The sequence below is a fragment of the Salvelinus alpinus genome, chromosome 15, assembly GCF_045679555.1.
Source record: "Salvelinus alpinus chromosome 15, SLU_Salpinus.1, whole genome shotgun sequence".
Classification (NCBI taxonomy): domain Eukaryota; kingdom Metazoa; phylum Chordata; class Actinopteri; order Salmoniformes; family Salmonidae; genus Salvelinus; species Salvelinus alpinus.
The window spans coordinates 22168307-22181674 of NC_092100.1; the positions used below are offsets into that span (position 1 = coordinate 22168307).

The 13368-nt window shown below is 45.1% G+C and overlaps 1 protein-coding gene across 1 annotated transcript in view; it reads left to right on the plus strand.

Moving 5' to 3' along the window:
* Positions 1-5118, plus strand: part of LOC139539730 (cartilage intermediate layer protein 1-like) — a 29922-nt gene extending 24804 nt beyond the window's left edge. The window contains exon 10 of the mRNA XM_071342940.1: positions 87-5118. The gene's annotated coding sequence lies outside the window, so the exon portion shown is untranslated. The remainder of the gene's footprint in view (positions 1-86) is intronic.
* Positions 5119-13368: the final 8250 nt, after the last annotated feature.

Here is a 13368-nt window from a genome sequence, read left to right on the forward strand (position 1 = left end):
GAGTGTAAACAAAAGTAGTATTTTTAGTGTGCGTAAAGTTTTCCACGTTCTGTACTTGAATCCTAATAACTTTAATTTATTCCTAGGTCTTTGGGTTAGAAATGAAGATGACTTACTCTCACAAACAAAAGAAGGAAATGTCAAGTTGTGTCAGCCTGGTGATGTTGGATGTGAACTTTCTCTGAACACAGTACGGTAATCTATTGAAACAGTAACCACTCCAGCAAAACCACACAGGAGAGAGAAATTAAGACTTTTTTTCTCTGAAACTTACTGGAAGGGTTTGGCAATACATATCAGTATTAATTGTATTCCTTGAGAAGAAATACATTTCTTTAGCTTTCATCAGTCCAGTAAAGCAAAGGATATTTATTTAATTGGCATTAATAGGATTTTAAGACGGAAACCAATTTCCGAGAAATATTTGGATTAATCGCGTTCCACATTAACCATCGTTAACCAACCCTCTTTTCTGATATCTCTGATCGCTTGAGTTATAACCAACTGCAACTGTAAACGCCAGTCAAAATGATAAACACTTCATAATCAGTCAACGCTTTCCAAGATCAAAGGAACATGAGGTCCTAGTGATCTAGTTTGTTTGTAACAGACAGTGGGCCCCTTTTCTAGAAACCAGGAAGTATTTTCTGACAAAAATAGGCATTATTTAAGAAGATGCAATGGGGTGCAAGGAGTTATCGAGTTTGTGGAACAGAGGACGCTTCTTAGTGCGCTTGTTTCTTGCGTTTTTCTCTCCAAATAAGTATGTCACATTTCCAACTGAGATCCAGACCTTTACTCTAACCTGAATACAACATACAACATGCACCAGGCCCCAGCCAACACAAGCGTCCCTTATCAAAACGCATCTCAGCAAGTTGACTGAACAGAGCCTGCGGTAGGGGACCTGGGAGAGAGAGGAGATTGTGGGGGATGACACAATTCCCTTCAGTCCTCAGTTCCCACAAAGTCCCCAAGTACTCATCCAACACACCTCTCTGTCTGTTCTTCAACATCCCCCCAACATTACTGTCAGGAATGTAAAAAAACTAAAACAAATCAACATCAAAGAAGAAACCCTATTTATACATTGCAGATAATTAGCTAGGTTAGTTCCAAGACTAAATTGACTGTATTGTTGTTAAATGTGGGAGTGTCTGTCTTTGTCTCATCAAGTGCAATAGCTATGTTCTATTTTGACCTGAGAGCCCTTGCAAATCATCACGTGACAAGCCAATTATATACTGCACCAGGTACTGCTGGTAAATAGGGTAAATCCTTCAGTAAGTTTGGCTGTGGTATACCGAGTGTATTTGTAAGGGAGCTTGTACAGGATTCAATTGCTTTTTGAATTACAGTGTATAACAATCATTTAAATGTTAGGTAATCATTTTACACTGTCAGTACCACATATATTTCTGATATTTCTGCAATCTGCTCCCATTATAATGTTTTCATATCTTGCTGCATGACGCATTAACTTTTAGCAAGAAGTGTACAATCATATTTTCAGTTTAGAGAACACAGTCCCTTTCCAGAGGGACACATTTATCTCAATGGTACTATTTCCCCATAGCTACTAAACAACAACTTATTAATATAGTTAACTTGCAGACAGACCTCTGATTATTACAGGACCAATTCCACCAATTTGTTTCCCAATGGGAAAATAGGCTCTGGGCGAATGAAGTTTTATTTAAACAGTCCTTCAGAAGAACCAATTATGAGCATGCCGTCTTTCTACCCCTCACTGAGTACGAGTTGTAGAGGTTCTCCAGTGCTTGGGCATTAGAGTGGCAAGTGGAAAGACATTCAGAAAGGACCATTTAATTGGATTCAGTAATGGTAGGAAAGTTCCCCATTGATAGTAGGTCCAAACTTGTTTATCTATGTAGTGGGTGGCTGTGGGTCCCTTCAGACTGCTGGAGAGCGCCTAGAGCTGAACTAATCCAAACCCAAATGAGTGCCTGTAGAACACGGAGGAAGCAAACATGGCTGGCTCGTAGTTATCAGCCCAGCTGTTAATTAGGAAATACATTACAGATACTCTTGAGGGCACTTTGAAGAGATTAACCTGTCTAGCCCCGGGCTAGCGGAACCCCACCCACATTCCACTGAAAAGGCAGCGCGCGCGAAATTCAAAAATATATTTTTTTAATATTTTACTTTCACACATTAACAAGTCCAATACAGCAAATGAAAGATAAACATCTTGTGAATCCAGCCAACATGTCCGATTTTTTAAATGTTTTACAGCCAAATACACCAAATACAAAAAAGCACAGACATTTCTTTCACAGCACAGGTAGCTTGCACAAAACCCCCAAATAGAGATAGAATTAATCACTAACCTTTGAAATTCTTCATCAGATGAGTCATATAACATCATGTTACACAATACATTTATGTTTTGTTCGATAATGTGCATATATATATATAAAAAAAATCTCAGTTTACATTGGCGCGTTACATGCAGTAATGTTTTGATTCCAAAACATCTGGTGATTTTGCAGAAATACTCATAATAAACATTGATAAAAGATGCAAGTGTTATTCACATAATTAAAGATAAACTTATCCTCTATGCAACCGCTGTGTCAGATTTCAAAATAAACTTTACGGAAAAATATTAATCTGAGAACGGCGTTTTAGAGCACAATCCAGCCAAAGAAATAATCGCCATTTTGGTGTCAACAAAAGCTACAAAAACACTATAAATATGCACTTACCTTCGAATAACTTCATCAGAAGGCACTCCCAGGATTCCCAGATCGACAATAAATGACTGAAAAGTTCCATAAAGCCCATCATTTAGCCACTTGTTGTTAGCATGTTCATCCCAGGAATCCATTTCATGACGCACGAACAATCCATCCAGACAAAAACTCAAAAAGTTCCGTTATAGGTCGTAGAAACAGGTCAAATGATGTTTGCAATCCATATTTAGTATGTGTTTTACATTAATCATCAATCATCAATCAATCATCAATCCAACCGGAGAATTTCATTGTCTGAAGAAAGAGCATTGGAATGAGAGCTCTCTCTCTCCCTCGCGCGCAAATCCTGACTGAGAATTCTGAAGACCACTCACTAGAACAGCTCCTATGAGCCCCTCCTTTATAGTAGAATAATAAGACTAACATCTAAAGACGACGACATCTAGTGGAAGCCCTAGGCAGTGTTTGTTCGGTCATATCTAGACGGGGTACCATTTGACACTGTTTTGAAAATCGACTTCTCATTTCCTGTTTTGACCTCTTCTCCGGTTTTTGTCTGCCAAATGAGTTCTGTTATACTTACAGAAATAATTCAAACAGTTTTAGAAACTTCAGAGTGTTTTCTATACAATAGTTTTAATAATATGCATGTATTACCTTCTGGGACAGAGTAGGAGGAAATTTCGTTTGGGCACGCAATTTGTTCAAAGTGGAAACACTGCCCTCTATCCCTATGAAGTTTTAACCGAGACTGTCACAAACAACCAAACAAGTTGATTTCCACGCAGCATGTGGATATCATTTAGGCACAAGAGAGGTCTGTGGTCGAGTACGTTCAACATTTAAACGACCATACCTTTAAATTGGCTCAATTTTCGAGGTGTTTTCTTAAATGTCAGTCAGCAAAACCTCAGGGAACTAAGTAAATTGAAACCATTGCAGTTTATTGTACAGTTTATTGTACAAAAAAAATTGTTTAGATTTTGCACTCAACCTGAAGCTAGCAACAGCCCAAAAGATATCTTATAAAATAGATACTCAAGATCAAATAGATTAAACAAGTATATTGTACAGTGTACAGCCCTCTAGTCATCATCAATGACCTCTACCATCATGGGCATGTTAAACCCTCTTAGAATGGACAGTCCAGCAGTTCATTAAAATAAACCAATCAGCTTATTTGGAGCAGATTTTTGCATCCAGGCTATGAGTAAGATGATGGTAATTGGGTCCACGTGTGGAGAAGATAACTCTCATTAACCACAGTAGGGTGTGAGGTGAGAGAGAGGGGCCACAGCAACAACTGTTCAACAACTGGAGGACTTGCAACACCAAAGAGGAGTCACTTGTGGGAGAAGGGTGAGATTATCTTGTGATGGAATTTAATAATTAGAGAGAGCTGTTGTAGAGAAAAAGGGGGGAAAAGTGGTCTTTGGCCTCACTGTCCATCACTTATCTGAAGCTGAAGTCGTCACTTATGGAAGTAGGCTATTTAAAGTAAACGTGCACTGATAAGTTGACTGGTAGATGTTTCATGAAGAGGCTTTGGGGGAGGTTGAGAGACAGAGTAAGTCTAATTGCCAATGTTACATAACACATTGTGTGAGAAAAATAGTAAGGACTATCCGAACAGTCTCTGATCAGTTTCCAGTTTCCTGATTCATTAGCTTTAAGAGGAGAGAGGAATGGAAGAGAGTTTCCCATTCAAATGTAGAAACATGCCGATTTTGTGGGAAGAAAACGTCAAACAGAAAACAGAGTGCAAAGATTGCCTTATAATACAGAAGAAATAGTCAAATGACATGATCCCCTCGATTCCAGACAGTTTCAGGTTCTAAAAATTCCCAGACAGGTTTATGCTTCACATTTCACATAATAAGTGATAAATGACAATTTAAAAAAAAATCACTTCGTTTTCGCTACTTCTCCATGGTAATTCAGTAGTCTCGTATTCCCACTTGTCCTGTAGAATGTTGAGGTACTAGGGCTTGTAGACTGACTGACACTATACAGCCCTGCCTTGGCTTCAGGTTGATTTCTGAGTGTGCCTGTGCCACCAGCATGATGCATGCATCTGTCCTCTCCTGTACAGTCTGGCTGCTCTCAGGGAGACTGTAACTTATTCAGGAATATCCTCTGGCGAAGCGAGCGTTGGATCTTTCCATATTGTCTGACCTATAAAGAGAGACTTGTATGGTTGCCACTGTGCTCTGGAAGATGTCTTGGGCCCCCTTAACTGCATTATATAAATACATTTCTGAGAATTCTCTGTTTAATCATTACGTGACATGTACTGCATGGCGTTGCCCATTTCTTTTTCTTTTTCATGTGTAAATTGTGTATTGTATGGAATTTACTAAATGTATAAGGAATTGTAAATAAACCTTTGCTGTAAAATTTTCCGGTGATATTATGTCCTGATTTGATACATGTCATATGTATGTATTCAATGATAGTTCTGGAATAGTTCATAAATATACAAATGTGAGTTTCAAAAACGTCATTGGCAAAAAGGGCATATTCCATTGACGTGAGGTATCGTGAGAATGATATTGAGAAAAAAAAACACAAGATTAAGGGATAACTGGGTTTGCATAATTCATAACATCAACATCAATGACACAAAACACAACAGTCATAACAATGAATATCAAATGGTACGAGAAACCACAGAAGTAGCTTGGTGTCCGGCATCTACAGTTACAAAAAACACCAAATGACAAAAATAGAGCTTTGCATATGAATGTTGGTGCCAGTGTAGAAGAAGAAGAAGATGTAGTGAATGTTGTTGCCAGTGTAGAAGAAGAAGATGTAGTGACTGTTGTTGTAGAAGAAGTGTCACGCCCTGATCTGGTTCACCTGTCTTGGTGATGGTCTCCACCCACCTCCAGGTGTCTCCTGTTTTCCCCATTAGTCCCCAGTGTATTTATCCCTGTATTTCCTGTCTCTCTGTACCAGTTTGTCTTGTTTTGCCAAGTCAACCAACGTTTCTCCTAGCGCCGATTTTTCCCAGTCTCTGTTTTTGCCTGTCCTGATGCCGAATCCGCCTGCCTGACCACTCTGCCTGTTCTGACCTCGAGCCTGCCTATCCCCTTGTTCTGTTTGGACTCTGACCTGGTTTAGGAACTCTCGCCTGTCCCCCGACCTGCCTTTTGCCTACCCCTTTTGGTGTAATAAATATCGGAGCTCAACCATCTGCCTCCTGTGTCTGCATTTGGGTCTCGCCTTGTGCCCTTATAGTACGAACTGGCCATGACAGAACCAGCAGACTGAGACCAGCTCCATCACGCTGTCTCCCTACAGGGAGCCACCATTGGGAGGCATGAGGAGCTACTGCTGTACCTTCCAGGGCTTCGTTCCCTGACAGAACGCCACGACCAAGGGTTCAAGGCTATAATGGAGCAAATCAGTGAGTTAGCTCATAGGCAGCTCGCCACCTCTGAGACCTCCCAACCACCCAGTGACCTTTCTACTACTAGTGGATTTGTTCAACCTACCCTGGCTCCTCGAGAACCCTGCTTACCTCCGGAGTGTTATGCAGGCGATCCTGGTACCTGCCGGGCGTTCCTTTCCCAGAACTCCAGCCTTCTTCGTTCCCGTTGGACCGATCAAAGATAGTCTTTAATCACACTAATGTCCGGAAGGACGCTCTCCTGGGCAGCGACTGTGTGGGAGCAGCAATCTGCTGTGTGCCATAGCCTGGAGGAATTCATGTCAGAAGTGAGGAAGGTTTTTGATTCTCCGGTGCCCGGGAGGGAGGCAGCTCAAACTACTGCATGTTCATCAGAACTCCCGTAGTGTGGCAGACTACGCATTAGATTTTCGTCACATTGGCCGCCGATAGTTCCTGGAATCCAGAGGCTCTGTATGACACCTTTCTCCACGGACTGTCAGAGGGGTTAAAGGATGAGCTCGCAGCTCTGGAAATACCACTGGACCTCGATTCCCTCATTGCCCTGGCGATTAGGATTGATGAGCGCCTACGAGAACGCCGGTGTGAGAGGTCGGGTCTCGGGAACACTCGTTCGTCTGCTGATGCTGGCACCCGTCCGAAGGAATCCGTAAATCCCCAAAGTTGGTATTTCCGAGGAGAGCCGAAAACACCCGAGGTTCCCAGAGAATCATCAGCGATGGGTGAATTGGATACTCCTGAGCCCATGCAACTGGGAAGAGCTAGGTTATCAGTTGGGGAACGCTCACGTAGGCAAAATTCTAACTGTTGTCTGTACTGTGGAGGGGCGGGACAATATATAGCCACTTGCCCAGTTAAGAAACCCTTTTTACTAACTTCCATCACCCGTCCACCTTTTTTTTGTGATTCTGCTGTGGGGAGACCAGTCTAAGTCTCTCAGGGTGCTCATTGACTCTGGGGCTGATGAAAGTTTTATGGATGCTACCATGGTTTCTGATTTAGGTATTTCCACTCAACTTCTCCCTGTCCCCATGGATGCAAGGGCACTGGACGGCAACTCTATTGGAAGAGTCACCCATAGCATTTTGCCCGTTCATATACGGGTATCAGGAAACCACAGTGAGACCATACAGTTCCTCCCTTTTTCTTATCTTTTTTAAAATCTCCAGTTCCTTCCTTTTTCTTATCTCCCCATGTTCCTGTGGTTTTGGGATTTTCTTGGCTCCAGAAACAGAATCCTGTTATTGACTGCACCACGAGGTCCATCCTGGGTTGGAGCCAGTTTTGTCATTCTCATTGCCTAAAAGCGGCACAGCCTTCCTTGAGATGTCCCCCTCAGGACGCAAGCAAAGCCACGGATGTCTCTGCCATCCCCACTGAGTACCATGACCTTCTGGAGGTCTTCAGTAAGGCACGGGCTACTTCTCTTCCCCCGCACTGTCCTTATGATTGTGCCGTTGATCTCCTCCACCGGAACCACACCACCGCGTGGTCGGCTATATTCTCTATCCGGCCCGGAGACCAAGGCCATGGAGGAGTACATTGAGGATTCTCTGGCTACTGAAGGCATCTGTCCATCTGCATCTCCTGCCGACACGGAGTTTTTCTTTGTGGAGAAGAAGAACAAGACCCTGCGTCCGTGCATTGACTACCGGGGTCTGAATGATATAACGATCAATAATTGTTACCCCCTACCACTCCTCGGCCTTCTAACCTCTCCATGGGGCCATCATTTTTTTTTCTCAAACTGGACCTTCAGAATGCCTACCACCTGGTTCGGATACGCGAAGGAGATGAGTGGAAGACAGCCTTTAGCACAGCCAGCGGACATGAGTACCAGGAAATGCCGTATGGACTCTCCAACCAGGCTCTGGTAAACGATGTGCTCCGGGACATGCTAAACCGTTTCGTGTTTGTCTACCTTGACGACATCCTGTTTCCCCCCCCCCCGTCTGCCCAAGAACACATTCTTCATGTCAGACAAGTCCTTCAGCGCCTCCTGGAGAACCAATTGTTCGTGAAAGCCGAGAAGTGTGAGTTCCACCGCTCTACAATCTCCTTTCTGGGATATGTCATCGCTGATGGAAATGTCCAAATGGATCCTGAAAAAGTGAAATCAGTGGTAGTGGCCTCAATCTACATTCAGGGTGCAGTTACAAGGTTTCCTGGGGTTCCATTTAATTCGGGGCTACAGCACCCTGGCGGCCCCCCCTCTCTGCACTCACCTTTCCCAAGGTATCGTTCACATGGTCTCCAGTAGAGGTCGACCGATTATGATTTTTCAACGCCGATACCGATACCGATTATTGGAGGACCAAAAAAAGACGATACCGATTATTCGGGCGATTTAAAAAATATATTTTTTATTAATGACAATTACAACAATACTGAATGAACACTTATTTTAACTTAATATAATACATAAATAAAATCAATTTAGCCTCAAATAAATAATGAAACATGTTCAATTTGGTTTAAATAATGCAAAAACAAAGTGTTGGAGAAGAAAGTAAAAAAGCTAACGTTTAAGTTCCTTGCTCAGAACATGAGAACATATGAAAGCTGGTGGTTCCTTTTAACATGAGTCTTCAATATTCCCAGGAAAGAAGTTTTAGGCTGTAGTTATTATAGGAATTATAGTACTATTTCTCTCTATACCTGTCACGCCATGACCTTAGTATTCTATGTTTTCTGTATTATTTTGGTCAGGTCAGGGTGTGACGAGGGTGGATATGATTGTTTTGTGGGTTTTTGTATGTCTAGGTGTGTGTGTGTAGTCTTGGCATATGTAGGTCTATGGTGGCCTAGATTGGTTCCCAATCAGAGGCAGCTGTTTATCGTTGTCTCTGATTGGGGATCCTATTTAGGTTGCCATTTTCCAGTTTGGTTTGTGGGTTATTGTCTATGTGATGTTGCATGTCTGCACTTGTGTCATTTAGCGTTCACGTTCGTTTTGTTATTTTGTATAGTTTGTTCAGTCTTCTGCGTTATTAAAAAGAAGATGTATTATCATCATCACGCTGCGCCTTGGTCTCCTCACTACGACGATCGTGACAGAATAACCCACCATAACAGGACCAAGCAGCGTGAAAAGGAGGAAAAGCGCTTAATGGGGAAATGGACCTGGGAGGAGATATTAGATGGAGCAGGACCCTGGACACAGCCAGGGGAGTATTACCGTCCTAAGGAGGAGTTAGAGGCAGCGAAAGCGGAACGGCGATACTACGAGGAAAAATACCGGAGAATAGAGGAACGGCAACAATATGTAGGTACACGGTTAGCACGGAAGCCCGAGAGGCAGCCCCAAGATTTTTTTGGGGGGGCACACGAGGAGATTGGCTGAGTCAGGTAGGAGACCTGAGCCAACTCCTCGTGCTTACCGTGGGGGGCGTGTAACTGGTCAGGCACCGCGTTATGCAGAGATGCGCACGGTGTCTACAGATCGCATTCTTAGCCCAGTGCGCTCTATTCCAGCTCCTCGCATTTGCCGGGCTAGAATGGGCATCCAGCCAGGACATATTGAGCCAGCTCTATGTTCTGGATCTCCAATGCGTCTCCATGGACCAGTGTATCCTGTTCCTCCACCCCGCACTCGCCCTGAAGTGCGTGTCCTCAGCCCGGTACCACCAGTTCCGGCACCACGCACCAGGCCTCCAGTGCGCCTCCAGAGTCCAGTACGTCCTGTTCCTCCTCCCCGCACTCGCCCTGAGGTGCGTGTCCTCAGCCCGGTACCACCAGTTCCGGCACCACGCACCAGGCCTCCAGTGCGCCTCCAGAGTCCAGTACGTCCTGTTCCTCCTCCCCGCACTCGCCCTGAGGTGCGTGTCCCCAGCCCGGTACCACCAGTTCCGGCACCACACACCACGCCTCCAGTGCGCCTCCAGGGTCCAGTACGCCCTATTCCTGATCCTCGCACTCGCCCCGAGGTGCGTGTTCCCAGCCCGGTACCTCCAGTGATGATCCATGGCACGAAGCCTCCAGTGATGATCCACGGCACGAAGCCTCCTGTGATGATCCATGGCACGAAGCCTCCAGTGATGATCCATGGCACGAAGCCTCCAGTGATGATCCATGGCACGAAGCCTCCGGTGATGATCCATGGCAAGAAGCCTCCAGTGATGATCCATGGCATGAAGCCTCCAGTGATGATCAATGGCACGAAGCCTCCAGTGAGGAGTCATGGCACGAAGCCTCCAACAAAGGCTGCCAGTCCGGAGCCTCCAGCGATGCCCTCCAGTACGGAGCCTCCAGCGACGCCCTCCAGACCGGAGCCTCCAACGCCACCCTCCAGTCCGGAGCCTCCAGAGACGTTCTCCAGTCCGGAGCCTCCAGAGACGTTCTCCAGTCCGGAGCCTCCAGCGACGCCCTCCAGTACGGATCCTCCAGTACGGATCCTCCAGCGTCGCCCATCAGTCCGGATCCTCCAGCGTCGCCCATCAGTCCGGAGCCTCCAGCGACGCCCTTCAGTCCGGAGCCTCCAGCGACGCCCTCCAGTACGGAGCCTCCAGTATCGCCCGTCAGTCCGGAACCTCCAGCGACGCCCTTCAGTCCGGAGCCTCCAGCGACGCCCTCGTGTCCGGAGCTGCCAGAGTCGCCCTCCTGTCCGGAGCTGCCAGAGTCGCCCTCCTGTCCGGAGCTGCCAGAGTCGCCCTCCTGTCCGGAGCTGCCAGAGTCGCCCTCCTGTCCGGAGCTGCCAGAGTCGCCCTCCTGTCCGGAGCTGCCAGAGTCGCCCTCCTGTCCGGAGCTGCCAGCGACGGTCCCCAGCCCGGGGTCTCCAGCGACGGTCCCCAGTCCAGAACATCCGGCGATGATCCATGCAGCGAGGGTCCCCAGCCCGGGGCCTACGGCGAGGATCCGCAGTCCAGAGCCTCCGGCGATGATCCATGGGTCAGTGCTACAATTGAGGACTAAGTGTAAAGAAGGGGGGCGGCGTCCAGATCCAGAGCCGCCACCGAGGGTAAATGCCCACCCGGACTCTCCCCTATAAGTTCAGGTTTGCGGTCGGGAGTACTGTCACGCCCTGACCTTAGTATTCTATGTTTTCTGTATTATTTTGGTCAGGTCAGGGTGTGACGAGGGTGGATATGATTGTTTTTGTATTGTCTAGGTGTGTGTGTGTAGTCTAGGCATATGTAGGTCTATGGTGGCCTAGATTGGTTCCCAATCAGAGGCAGCTGTTTATCGTTGTTTCTGATTGGGGATCCTATTTAGGTTGCCATTTCCAGTTTGGTTTGTGGGTTATTGTCTATGTGATGTTGCATGTCTGCACTTGTGTCATTTAGCGTTCACGTTAATTTTGTTATTTTGTATAGTTTGTTCAGTCTTCTTCGTTATTAAAAAAAAAGATGTATTATCATCACGCTGCGCCTTGGTCTCCTCACTACGACGATCGTGACAATACCATTTGTATTTCATATACCTTTGACTATTGGATGTTCTTATATGCACTTTAGTATTGCCAGTGTAACAGCATAGCTTCCGTCCCTCTGCTCGCCCCTACCTGGGCTCGAACCAGGAACACATCGACAACAGCCACCCTCGAAGCATCGTTACCCATCGCTCCACAAAAGCCGCGGCCCTTGCAGAGCAAGGGGAACAACTACTCCAAGTCTCAGAGCGAGTGACATCACCGATTGAAACGCTATTAGCGCGCACCCCGCTAACTAGCTAGCCATTTCACATTGGTTACACCAGCCTAATCTCGGGAGTTGATAGGCTTGAAGTCATAAACAGCTCAATGCTTGAAGCATTGCGAAGAGCTGCTGGCAAAACGCACAAAAGTGCTGTTTGAATGAATGCTTACGAGCCTGCTGGTGCCTACCATCGCTCAGTCAGACTGCTCTATCAAATCAGACTTAATTATAACATAATAACACACAGAAATACGAGCCTTTGGTCATTAATATGGTCGAATCCAGAAACTATAATTTCGAAAACAAAACGTTTATTCTTTCAGTGAAATACGGAACCGTTCCGTATTTTTTCTAACGGGTGGCATCCATAAGTCTAAATATTCCTTTTACATTGCACAACCTTCAATGTTATGTCATAATTACGTAAAATTCTGGCAAATTAGTTCGCAACGAGCCAGGCGGCCCAAACTGTTGCATATACCCTGACTCTGCGTGCAATGAACGCAAGAGAAGTGACACAATTTCACCTGGTTAATATTGCCTGCTAACCTGGATTTCTTTAAGCTAAATATGCAGGTTTAAAAATATATACTTCTGTGTATTGATTCATTGATGTTTATGGTTAGGTACAGTCGTGCAACGATTGTGCTTTTTTCGCAAATGTGCTTTTGTTAAATCATCCCCCGTTTGGTGAAGTTGGTTGTCTTTGTTAGGAAGAAATAGTCTTCACACAGTTCCAACGAGCCAGGCGGCCCAAACTGCTGCATATACCCTGACTCTGTTGCAAGAGAAGTGACACAATTACCCTAGTTAAAAGTAATTCATGTTAGCAGGCAATATTAACTAAATATGCAGGTTTAAAAATATATACTTGTGTATTGATTTTAAGAAAGGCATTGATGTTTATGGTTAGGTACACGTTGGAGCAACGACAGTCCTTTTTCGCGAATGCGCACCGCATCGATTATAAGCAACGCAGGACACGCTAGATTTACATTTACATTTAAGTCATTTAGCAGACGCTCTTATCCAGAGCGACTTACAAATTGGATAAACTAGTAATATCATCAACCATGTGTAGTTAGTGATTATGATTGATTGATTGTTTTTTATAAGATACGTTTAATGCTAGCTAGCAACTTACCTTTGCTTCTTACTGCATTCGCGTAACAGGGAGGCTCCTCGTGGAGTGCAATGTAAGGCAGGTGGTTAGAGCGTTGGACTAGTTAACCGTAAGGTTGCAAGATTGAATCCCCGAGCTGACAAGGTAAAAATCTGTCGTTCTGCCCCTGAACAAGGCAGTTAACCCACCGTTCCTAGGCCGTCATTGAAAATAAGAATGTGTTCTTAACTGACTTGCCTAGTTAAATAAAGGTGTAAAAAAATATATATGCCAAATCGGTGTCCAAAAATACAGATTTCCGATTGTTATGAAAACTTGAAATCGGCCCTAATTAATCGGCCATTCCGATTAATCGGTCAACCTCTAGTCTCCAGTGGTCGACAGAGCCTTCGTTGACCTGAAGCATCGGTTCACCACAGCACCTATCCTCGTCCATCCGGATCTGTCCCGTCAATATGTGGTAGAGGTTGATTCTTCTGATGT